The 12,257-nt window shown below is 41.8% G+C and overlaps 1 protein-coding gene across 6 annotated transcripts in view; it reads left to right on the top strand.

Moving 5' to 3' along the window:
- Window positions 1-1,803: 1,803 nt before the first annotated feature.
- The window catches only part of Cpne1 (copine 1), a 41,569-nt gene continuing 31,115 nt past the window's right edge, over window positions 1,804-12,257 (top strand). Inside the window, exons 1-2 of one of the 6 annotated variants that reach the window (XM_031372467.1) lie at window positions 1,804-1,986; window positions 11,291-11,340. The gene's annotated coding sequence lies outside the window, so the exon portion shown is untranslated. Of the gene's footprint in view, window positions 1,987-11,258; window positions 11,341-12,257 lie in introns of all 6 variants that reach the window. The other 5 variants (XM_031372472.1, XR_004118981.1, XM_031372469.1 and 2 more) reach the window with 5 other exon arrangements.

Raw genomic sequence — 12,257 nt, 5'->3', positions numbered from 1 at the left:
AACTCAGAAATCCACCTGCCTCTGCCTCCCAAGTGCTGGGATCAAAGGCATGTGCCACCACTGCCCGGGGCTGATTTCAGTTTTCAATTGCCCTTTCCTGTGGTTTTCCTTATAGTATGTACATGTGTCTGTGTGTGTGAATGCAGGTGCTCCGAGGGCCCAGAGGCATTGGATCCTCTGGAGCTGGCCGTCCCTTGTGAGTTGTTCAGTGTGGCTGGGTACTAGAAATCAAACTTATGTGCTCTGGAAGGGCAACAAATGCCTTTAGGTGTTAAGCCATTTAAAAAAAATTCTTTTTGATAAAGCCATTTTATGTATGTGAGCATCTTGCCTGTATGTATCTATATATGTGCACCTGTGTTTACTCTGTGCCCACAGAGGTCAGAAGAGGGGTTTGGATCCCCTGGAATTGGATCTGGATGGTTGAGAGTCACTAATCATGGTGCTGGAAAGACTAACAAGTCCTTTTACTGTGGAACCATGTCTGCAGCCCTAAAAATACAAACAAATTAAGCTTTTATAAGGGTAGGGATCTACCCCAATTGTAGAATACTTTTGGGCTCTGAGTTCAGTGCCCAATCCTACAAACAGACCATAAAAGTTTTTTATTTTGAATGATTTCAAATGGGACATGAAGGTATATACCTCTTATCCTGGTACTTTGAGGCAGAAGCTAACAATCTCAGTTCACTGCCAACCTCGTCTACACTGCAAGTTCCAAGCCAGCCAGAACTATGTGATGATACGCTGTCCCAAACACAGCAACAAAAACAGCTTGGGGTGATGGTGCATTCCTTTAATGCCTGCTCTCCGGAGGCAAAGGCAGACAAATCTCGGGTTCAAATCCAATCTGGTCTACAAAGTTAGTTCTAGGACAGCCAGGGCTACACAGTGAGTCCTTGCTTCAAACCAAATCAAAAACAAAACAATACATTTTTAAGGTTATATATAAATTCAGTTTGTGTGTGTGTGTGTGTACATATGATTCACATGTACATATGATTCATGCACGGAGGTCAGAGTACAGTTTACTAGAGTCAGTCCAGCTTTTACATGGGTTTTTGGGATTGAGCTCTTCGAATTGAATTCACATTTCCGGCTTCGTGATGTGTTCCCAGACACATACTGGTGTTTGGAAGGCACCACAGCTTGAGCAATAGGAGGAGGAGGAGGAACATGTGCTGGGTAACTGTACATCCTGTCATAATAATCCCGTTGAAACCGGGCGGTGGTGGTGCACACCTTTAATCCCAGCTCTTGGGAGGCAGTCGGATTTCTGAGTTGGAGGCCAGCCTAAGTCTACAGAGTGAGTTCCAGGCCAGCCAGGGCTGCACAGAGAAACCCTGTCTCGGAAAAAAAAAAACAAAAACAAAAATAATCCCGTTGAAAGTCATAGTCCAGGTCAAATGAGGAACCATTTCTAGAATTCAAGACCTCAGGAAGAGCAGTATGAGCTTTTTAACCTTTGAGAAATCTCCTCAGCCCCAAGGCAGAATATTTTCAATAGTCAAAAAAAGGATCAAGCTTTTGCTTCGTGGTGCGTTTAATCAAGACAGTTCTGCAGTGATGGCATCGTTTTCCTCCTTTCACGGGGGGAGCGAGGGGGAGGCTCCAAGAGCCAAAGGAACCGGTACAAAAGGTCTGCGAGGAGCCTCGAACAATAGCTGCAGGTCTGACTTTGCAAACAGCTATTGAAATGCCCGGTTTACCACAAATACTTGAAACTTCCGAGATCTTCCCCTCTACTCCTAAAACCTCAGCGCGCCTGCGTCTCCCACCAGGTGACGTCGCAGCGGTGCTCCGCCCACTCCGGGAACGCGGAGCGGCGGAGCGGGCGGGCGGCCATTTTGTTAAGCGGCAGCGGAGGTGTTGGCTGCAGTGGGCTCCGGGAAAGCCGTTCGGGCTGGGGCTGTCGGCCGCAGGGCTGAGGCACTCGCGCGGGGGGTAACTCGGGTCTGGGTTCTGGTGCCGCGCAAGCTCTCCCCGGTAAGACTCCCGCAGCCCCCGAACGGGCGGGGCTGTGCGGGGCTCGAGCAGCCTCCTTGGTGCCTCGGGGCGGGGCCTTCCCAGGCCTCGGAGCCCGCGGCCGCGAGCGCCCTACACAAAGGGTCGCGGCGGGGCTGCGGGGGTCCTGGGGCGCCGCTCTCGCTCCGCGGCCTCCGAGGATGCGAAAGGTGGAGTCTGCGTGCCGGAGTGGCAGCGAGGCCTTAGCGGGGACGCCCCGGTGGTCCTGAGAGGGCAAGCGGCCAGCATTGGGTGGCCTCGCGGCCTGCGAACTACCGGGTTGGGGGTGGGGGGCGGATTGCGATGAAAACGCCTGTAGGCAGAGTGGGGAAGGCTTCGTTGGCTTTAAGCGAGAACGAGGTTTTAACTCAAACCTCTGCCCCGAAGTGAAGAGGTCCCAATGGCCTAGGACCTGCAAAAGGGGACTACACTAGGGACACACCTAGGGGGAGGAAGGTGTCCTGGGAGGCTGGGAGCTGGTCGCCTTTAGGCCTGAAGGTGCAGGGAGTTGCAGCGAAGTGCTTCCTAGGTCCTCGGAGGAGGGAATTCCTAAGTGTAGGTAATTGGAGCCGCCCTGTAGGTAGGAGAGGCTTGAAGTCTTGGAGATTTGTGGATAGGATAGCTGGTCTTCGATTCCCAAATAGGGAAGGGGCTGCTATCTGCAGCACCTTTATTGCTCCTTTGGGAGTTAGAGGAAGGAGGGTGGGTGCTTTAGATATAGTTTACCGTCTGAAGGTTGGCGGCGCTACTTTGCAGCCGCGTAAACTGGAAGAGAAGGCATTTAAGGATCTACAGGTTAGTATTGGGTTATGGACTAGTGTAGGGGGTTGGGGTACTCTTGTTAGTATGGGCCCAAGTGTGTGTGTTTTATAGTGAACGTTAAAGATTCATTCATTCTGGTAGATAAAGTTGAGAATTACAGGTTGTGTTGCAGAAGTATTCTGGGTCCTAAAGCCTTCTTGGCTCCTAGATTCAGAGATGACCGTGTGCAGTTGGCAGGAACCATCTCATTGTTTACTTTAACTTTTAAGTTATATAACCCGGTGGGAAAAAACTAGGATGGATGGCAACTGAAGTGAGAGACTATTTTCTCTCAGAGCTTTTTGGATAGTTTGAGGTGTAATATTTGGCGAAATTTTCAGTCCTGGAAACAAAAATTGTCCGGGACCTTGTTAACCACTGTATACTGTTTAAGTGTTAAAGAGCGTTTGCAGTTGGAGAAAAAAATCTTTATTTAAAAAAAAAATAGATATATAAGACTAATGTACTTGTTTTTGAATCTTGTTGCTTTTGATGAGATGGAGACTTTTGGATTAGTAGAGAGTGATTGTGGAAGAACTGTTCACATAATTTCGAATATTTTTAAAGGGAATGATATGTGTTTAGGTGATTTCACAAGGCTGTGCTTAGTGTGTATTGGGTAGTTTATCAAAACGTGCTTCGTTTTTATATTACCTTCTGTTTGTTTAAATGTTGGTCACTGTGGATTGTAATGCATAATGTTATGTTCAGATCTTTGAACATCAAACCACCGTGGTGGTTACTGCTATAGGCTACAAGCAAAATACTTCAGGCTTCTTTTACTCTTTGTGACATGTTGAATGTTTTGATTGACTGCATATTGAACATTTGGGACTTCTTGGTACAGTTTTTAGGTGTAAAACTTGATTATATCATTATACTATTGTTTTATACTGTGTGCCAGATGCCAGATGACCGCACTGCCAGTCGTGATAGTCTCACTTGAGTTTGCAGAGAACCGTTCTGCTGCTTGATTCTTGGAGGTTTGGTTGGTTGTTCCTCATTGGCCATAGGATCTTGTAGCTTAGGCTGACATTGAACTCTTAAGCTGATGGAGTCACTAGTAACAGTTGGCTTTTGATATTTAGTTTGAATAAATTATTTTTTTCTGAAGATGTTGTTAGTAATTAGTTGTACATTGCATACTAATTTCTAAATCTCCCCCTAAAATGCAGAGTCCACTTTAAAATCTAAAACCTATCCTACAGGTTTTTTTTTTTTTTTTTTTTAAGTGTATGGGTATTTTGCCTGTATTCATGCCTGGTGTCCTCTGAGGAGTCTTGAATTAAAGAAGGTTGTGAGCTGCCATGTGGGTTAGGTGCTGGGAGTTGAACATGGACCTCTGGAAGAGCAGCCAGTGATCTTAACCACTGAGCAGATTCTCCAGCCCTGTATCCTACATATTTGTAATAAATACTTATTAAAATGAGTGCTCACTAAAAGTTTTAGGCAGACTAAACAGTAAAATAATTTCACTTGTAGTTCTAGCAGCTTTACTGCCAACCACCTATGTGCCTTTTAAAACATTTATTTATTTATTTATTTATTTATTTATTATATGTAAGTACACTGTAGCTGTCTTCAGACACTCCAGAAGGGGGAGTCAGATCTCATTACAGATGGTTGGTTGTGAGCAATGTGGTTGCTGGGATTTGAACTCAGGACCTTCAGAAGAACAGTCAGTGCTCTTAACCACTGAGCCATCTCTCCAGCTCTTTTTTTTTTTTTTCTTTTTTTTTTTTTTCAAGACAGGGTTTCTCTGTGTAGCCTTGGCTGTCCTGGAACTCACTCTGTAGACCAGGCTGGCTTCGAACTCAGAAATCCGCCTGCCTCTGCCTCCCGAGTGCCAGGATTAAAGGTGTGTGCCACCATCTCCCGCCCATCTCTCCGGCTCTTAAAGCCAGCTTTTAAGACTAAAAGCCATAGTAAAAGAAGATGTGGTTAGTTAGGTTAGAAATATTTTTATTTTGAAGTATAAGTATGAATGGATAAAAAGGATATTTTTGTTGGTATCAGTAACAACAATATTAAAATTTTTTGGCAGGAGGAACATCTTATTTACAAATGTCTTGATTTGCTGCCTGAGTAATAAATGAGATATTAACATGAAAATTTAGCATTATATATTTTATCAGTGTTACAAGAATGTATTTATAAGGATGGTCCCAGGATCTGAAGTGTGTTTTATTTGGTGATTTGGGGGATATGAAGCTGTGGTTTCATGATTTCTTTGGTGGTGGGATTACGCTGCTGATAACCTTGTGCCCATTGTAATAGAAGCGATGTTGCTGGACTCTAAGGTGAACATTTAAGGGGTTGTTGGGATTTGTGTTTCTTTTGGATCTTTTGTGCCCATTATAATAGAAGTGTTGTTGCTGGTCTCTAAGGTGAACATTTAAGGGGTTGTTGGGATTTTTGTTTCTTTTGGATCTTAAGTGTGTAGTTCTGCTTTACCCTGATTCCTGTCAAGTAAAGGTTGATGACTTTACAAAATGAAAATTTACTTTCCCAGTGTTTATTGCCAGATAAAAAGTGGAAATACTGGAGTTTTAGTTTGTTCCTTTTCTTTGTAACTAAAAGGTTTGTTGATGGTCGTTTTACTTTAAAGTTTCAAATAATTGGAATGGCTAGTAAAATAACTTGTTAATATGCAAATAATTTCTATGTTTATTTGGTTTCTGTTGTGCTGAAGAAACATCTGTTAGGAAATGAAGTAGAACATCCGCTAAACAAGCAAGTTTGTTGTTTTAGGTCTTCTGAACTATATCTATGCATCAGTGGCCAATTTTCTCCTTGTCTGTCCCTATATTTTTATATGTAGATAAAATGTTTATAAGACACTCTCTGTTGTAGTCCAGACCAACCTCAAACTGTTACTCTTGTCCCTCTGCCTCTTAAGTGCTAGCATTACATGTGCAGCATGTCTAGGTACAACACACACACACCCACACTCCCCCACACACACACCCACACCCCCCCCCACACACACACATATTTAAGACAAGGTCTCATTGCCTGCCCCTCACTATCATGGAACAAGGTTGGCCTCAAACTCCAGAGATCTACCTGCCCCTGCCTCTGCTTGCTTTGGACTTAAAGACATAGCCACATTTGGATCAATATTTTTTGTTTGTTTGTTTGTTTATTTTCGAGACAGGGCTTCTCTGTATAACCCTGGCTGTCCTGGAACTCACTCTGTAGACCAGGCTGGCCTCGAACTCAGAAATCTGCCTGCCTCTGCCTCCCAAGTCTTGGGATTAAAGGATCAATACTTTTTTGTATTTGATTTTTGAGGTAGGGTTTCTCTGGGTAGCCCTTGATGTCCTAGTACTCTGTAGATCAGACTGGCCTTGAATTCAGAGACCTGCCTGTCTCTGCCTCCTTGAGTCCTGGGATTAAAGGTGTGTAGCCTTACCCTATCGCCTTTTTTTTTTTTTTTAATAGAATTATTTTAGTCATGTCCTTCCAAAGTTTACTAGTACTCAGGTGAGTGGGATAGGTTTTTAAATTTGGGATCCTGTGTTCAATTAGGATCTAGCTCACATTTTTTTTTAAAGGATTATTATTATTATTATTATTATTATTATTATTATTATTATTATTATTATTATTTTTGGTTTTTTCGAGACAGGGTTTCTCTATGTAGCTCTGGGATTAAAGTGCTGGGATTAAAGGCGTGCGCTACCACTGCCCGGCAGGATTATTTTATTTATTTTATGTGTACGAGTACACTGTAGCTGTACAGATGACTGGGAGCCATCATGTGTGTGGCTGCTGGGAATTGAACTCAGGACCTCTGCCAGGCCCACTCGCTCCGGCCTGCTCTCTATGGCATAATTCACTGTAGCTGTTTTCAGATGCACCAGAAGAGGGTGTCGGATCTCATTATGGGTGGTTGTGAGCTACCATGTGGATTTGAATTTAGGACCTTCGGAAGAGCAGTCAGTGCTCTTACCCGCTGAGCCATCTCACCAGGATCTAGCTCACATTTTAACACATAAAAATAAGCAGGCTGTGGGAAAACAGTGCTGCCTCTGTTAATTTGTGATCTTAGAGAGACGCTAAGCAATTAAGAACACTGAGTACTCTCTACCAAACAACCAAGGCTCAATCCCAGAACTTAAGTGGCAGCCCACAGCCATCCATAACACCAGTTCCAGGTGATATGCTAAAACCCTCTTTCTGGCCTCTGCCAGTACTGTGTGCACAGATATGCAGCATCTAGGCAGAACATCCATACCTGTATAATAATACATAATTTTTTTGAGCGAATAAAAATTACTGGTCTTGCCAGGCAGTGGTGGCTCACGCCTTTAATCCCAGCACTTGGGAGGCAGAGGCAGGCGGATTTCTGAGTTCAAGGCCAGCCTGGTCTACAGAGTGAGTTCCAGGACAGCCAGGGCTATACAGAGAAACCCTGTCTTGAAAAACCAAAAAAGAAAAAGAAAAAAAAATTATTGGTCTTTACAAAGTAAGATTTGAAACAAAAATGCTATAGTTTTCAGTTTCCATCTGACTTACTTGTGAAGGAGGAGTTATGGTTAAAAAAGGTGCTGGTATTTAGCCTTGATGTGTACACTTTTCCTTGGTGTAGGGATGCTTTTGATGGCGTTTTCTTGTATGCAGATTGATTCTGTACTGTAAGTTGAACACAAAAATTAGACTACATGTTTGCTGAGATCAGCTGGACTTTCAACATTTTTTTTTAAGTTTTATTTATTTTAAGTATATGAGTACACTGTAGCTGTACAGATGGTTGTGAGCCACCATGTAGTTGCTGGGATTTGAACTCAGGACCTTCGGAAGAGTAGTCAGTGCTCTTAACCACTGAGCCATCTCTCCAGCTCCCCAACATTTCTTAATGTAATAAGAATTTTCCTTACTGTTAATTTTTTTGGAACCTTGAGTGTTCGTTATTGGCTGGTCTAAATTTGTCTTTCTCAGGATGGACGTGGGGTACCTTTTTGTGTTGGAAACAGAAAAAAGAGTTAGGAAACTCAGTTCTCTAATATGTGGGAGACACGCCCAGGCCTGTACCTTGTGTTTTGTTCCTACTTAGTTTTTCTGCTCTCATTATATTACATCCTGGCTGGACTTGAATTCACTATGTAGTCCATTCTGACTTCAAACCCAGGATCCTCCTGCCTCTTGCCTCCTGAAGCAGTGAGGTTATATATAGGAATACAGTACTACACCCTGCTTGCCAGACCTTTCAAATTAGAATCTTCAATAGGTGCCAGATATTTAGCACAAACATTAACTAGAAAATTACCCTGACTCTTAGCTCCTAGTGCTGACCTTTTATGCAGTTAGAGATAAATATTGCAATAATTATTTTTCTTAGTTTATTTGAAGCAAACCTTCTGTTTTGTATTTACCTTTGTTATAGAAACTGCTAGATACAAGTTTTGTTTTTGTTTTTGTTTTTTTCTTTCGAGACAGGGTTTCTCTGTGTAGCTCTGGCTGTCCTGGAACTCACTCTTTAGACCAGGCTGGCCTCAGACTCAGATCCACCTGCCTCTGTCCAAGTGCTGAGATTAAAGGTGAGTGCCACCACTCCTCGTTCAAAGATCCAAGAGTTTGGTTAGGCTGTGAGATGCTCCATGTGAGTGAAGGTACTTCTTGCCATAAAGCTTGACCATCTTGTTTCAATCTCTAGGACCCACATGGTAGAAGGGGAGGACTGAGTCTCCAGGTTGTTCTCTGACTTCCACACACGTACGCTGTGGCTTCTGTGACACACAAATATACTAACTACATAAATACAGTTAAATGGAGAGTTTAAGAAAATCGCTGGCTAGTTCATCAGAAGATAAAGCCTCTTGCACACGAGTCTGAGTGACCTAAGTTTGGTCCCAAAGAAAGAAAGAAAGATTCAACTCCACAGAGTTGTTCTCCACAGTGCTGTCAGGCACATGTGTATACATAAACATCATATACATGTAGACAATAGTTGGCAAAAATTTGTATTAGGATGGATTTGTATACAGCATGGTATGGATTAATATAATACTCTGGCCTTTTAAAAGCTTGGGGTTTTGTTGCAAAACTCACTTTTGTATAATATTTTAAGTTGTTAGAATATTTTTGCTTTGTCCATTAGACAAGTTCAGAATAACACTTGGGATATTTTAAAATTTGTTTTACTTTTTGGTGATAAAGATTATTTCTGTGGCTTACTTGACCATAACGAATATTAACAGAGTGAGTATCATTCAGATAAGTAGTTCTGTTGCTAATCTTAGTACCAGAGAGGGGCAGGTTTTTTCTTTCTTTGAATTTAGAAATGACTGCCTGAGGCAGTGGTTTACTGGGGCATGAGGATTCCCGGAATCTATATAAAGAAGAAAGAAGTGCACACCTGCAAGCCTAGTGCTCCTCTGGGAAGCTGGGAGATAGAGACAGAATCCTTGGAAGTTCATGGGCCAGCCAACCTGGTGTATTACAGCCAAAAAAACAGAAAAAGAAGCCCTTAATATTTAAGGTGGAAGATACAAGTACTGAGACTCAAGATTCTTCTTGACTTCCACAAGCACACAGGGTTTTTTTGTTGTTGTTGTTTTTTGGTTGTTTTTTTTTGTTGTTGTTGTTGTTTTGTTTTTCGAGACAGGGTTTCTCTGTAGCCCTGGCTGTCCCGATACTCACTCTGTAGACAAGGCTGGCCTTGAACTCAGAAATCTGCCTGCCTCTGCCTCCCAAGTGCTGGGATTAAAGGCGTGTACCACCACTGCCCAGCTTAATCACTATTTTTAAATGGTGGCATGTGCCTATAATGCCAGCATGTGAGACCTTCCCCCAAAACAAATCACAGCTTTCAGTGGATCATGGTGTCACATAACCTATACCCTAGCACTTGAGGGATGGAGACAGGAGAATCAATAAAGGCCAGCCTCAGCTACTTACTGAGTTTGAGGCTAGGTTTGGCTGCCTCAGACTTGTCTCCAAAACAGAAATAAACTAGTGTATTTGAGCCAGGAGGATCACCAGCCTGGTTTAAAAAATAGAATAGGGCTGATAAGATACCTCTACCTGGTGCCAGCCATAATGGTCTGAGTTTTAACCTACAACCCACATGGTAGAGGGTGAGAACCAACTTTTCAGAGTTGTCTTCTGACCTCCACATGCATTCTGTGGCATGCACAAATCTGCACACAATGTACTTAACATACATGAAACAAGTACATACCACAAATTAAAAATAAAATATTGAGCTGAGAGTAGCACTCAGTAGTAGATTTGCCTAAAATGTGTTAGGTTTACATTCAGTGTAGGACTGCTATACTACACCATCCCCCAGAAAAGGTTAAAAAAGTAAAAGTACATTTTAAAATGAACTTTTAAGAATAATTATGGGGCTAGAGAAAGGACTCAGCAGTTAAGAGCATTGGCTGCTCTTCTAGAGGATCTGAGTTTGTTTCTCAGCACTCACATGGTGGCCTACAACTGTAATAGCAGTCCCAGGGCATCTGAAGTTCCCTTTGGCCTCTGGGCATGGACATGGTGCAGAGATATACACACAGGCAAAACCCTGTACACATAGTGATTAAGGTTAAAATGTAAATATGGTTAATTGATTGGTGTATATGTTGCTTGTGAATTGTTAATAACTTGACTAGTTTGGAAATAATTATCCTGAAAGATAAGTACCCTGTTCCCTGTGTGTGCTTTGGAAAGTATCATTATATATTAAGACATTTGCTGGAAAAATACTTTGTTTTTGAGACAGGGATTTGTTGTTGGCCTAGGTTGGACTTAGTACTTAGTATGTAGCCCAGGCATAGTCCTAGACTCAATAGCAATATTTCAGCTTCTGCTTCTGGAGTGCTGGGTTACAGTTGTGCTTTAGAAACTTAATAAACAAGTTTTTTGGGGAAATTACATTCAAAGAAATCTCCCTTAATGTGTTGAGTACCAGTAGAATTAGTCTTTAGTGCTTAGAGCTTGAACGTGCATTTCAGTTGTGTTTTGTGAGCTATAATTTGATGCAGAGGGAGTCTGTTTGAAAGAGTCATTGCAGTGATGCCTGTGAGCGCTCCACATGATGGCAGTTGTCCAGGAATTGTTATTGTGCTTCTTCTTCAGAAGTTTGGTGACAACTTGTTGATAGACTTTTCTGGATTGTATAAATGTTGAGTGATAAGGCAATTACTATTTGAAGTGAGCTTTAGTACTGTTTCTAAATGATTTTTTGGCTATTTTATGGCATATTCTTGATTAAACTAACTGGTGGCGTTTTCTTGATAGAATGGTTTTCAGACTTGAAAGCAACATCAAATTAAGAATATGTTTGGGATTTTGGTGTCTCTTTCCTTAAAAAAACAAAACAAAACTATACATTCTTCAAAATACTCTGCTGGTTTCAGACTCTTCTTCATAAAATACAGTTCAGTGTGGCCTGTGCGTGTTGTTTGTTTCCTGCATTGATTTTTGCCTCCATTTATTCTCTATTGCAGTCTAAAAGTTGGTTTTAATTGGTTGCCCACAGGATTGACTTGGCCTCTGCTTCTTAAGAAAATACATCTCTTGTTTTACAAGGTAAGAGATTTTAAATAGGTTCATTTTTATACAAAATAAAATGCGATACCTTAAGCAGTGTGAAAATAGGTGTAGTAAACTCTGTGTGCGCGTGAGTATGTGCGTGTGTTTACTGAGGACAAATAGTTCTTTCCTGAGACTCAATTATTTATGTATACATTTCTTATTGCCTGATAGTGAGCTCGTGCGCCATCCCCTATAACATTAGGATGGATGATAGACTCCAGTGCTTCTTGGCATGGTTACTCACAGTCCTAGAAATACAGGGGTGGATGTTAGGTGATAGATTGTACAGCACATGTTGGAGGGACCAAGCTAGACTCAATGGACTAAGATTTGTTTTCAGCCAAGTACTCAGTAGCAGAATAACAGATATTTCTTTGTATTTTTCAGAACCTAACAACTTTGTCTGCTTAAGATGGGTTTAGGAGTAGACCCTGTATTCTGCTTGTTTTAGTCTTCCAGCCCTCTCCTAGCTGGCAATCTTAGGCAGGTTATTAATAATTGGGATGTTTTCATTGGGTTCATTGTACCGACTTTCAGTAAATCTCTTAGTAATATGCCTTAGAAACTTAAAAATGAATGTAATGTAGGCTTGTGTTCTTGGGACCATGTTAAGTTCTCATTTTTTTTTAAAGATTTATTTATTTATTATATGTAAGTATGTTGTATCTGTCTTCAGACACTCCAGAAGAGGGCATCAGATCTCATCACCAATAGTTGTGAGCCACCATGTAGTTGCTGGGATTTGAACTTATGACCTTTAGAAGACCAGTCATTGTTCTTAACCGCTGTACCCTCTCCAGCCCATCATCTTATTCTTAACAAACTAAAGCATTTTTTTCTGTTTTGAATACCTGGCTTACCTATGATATTACCCCCTTAAGAAAGTGATGGTTTTTTTTTTTTTTTTTTTT

This window comes from Mastomys coucha, unplaced genomic scaffold, assembly GCF_008632895.1.
Source record: "Mastomys coucha isolate ucsf_1 unplaced genomic scaffold, UCSF_Mcou_1 pScaffold15, whole genome shotgun sequence".
In the NCBI taxonomy this organism is placed as follows: Eukaryota; Metazoa; Chordata; class Mammalia; order Rodentia; family Muridae; genus Mastomys; species Mastomys coucha.
Note: the sequence above shows the minus strand (reverse complement) of the source record. Positions and strands in the feature narration are given on the sequence as shown.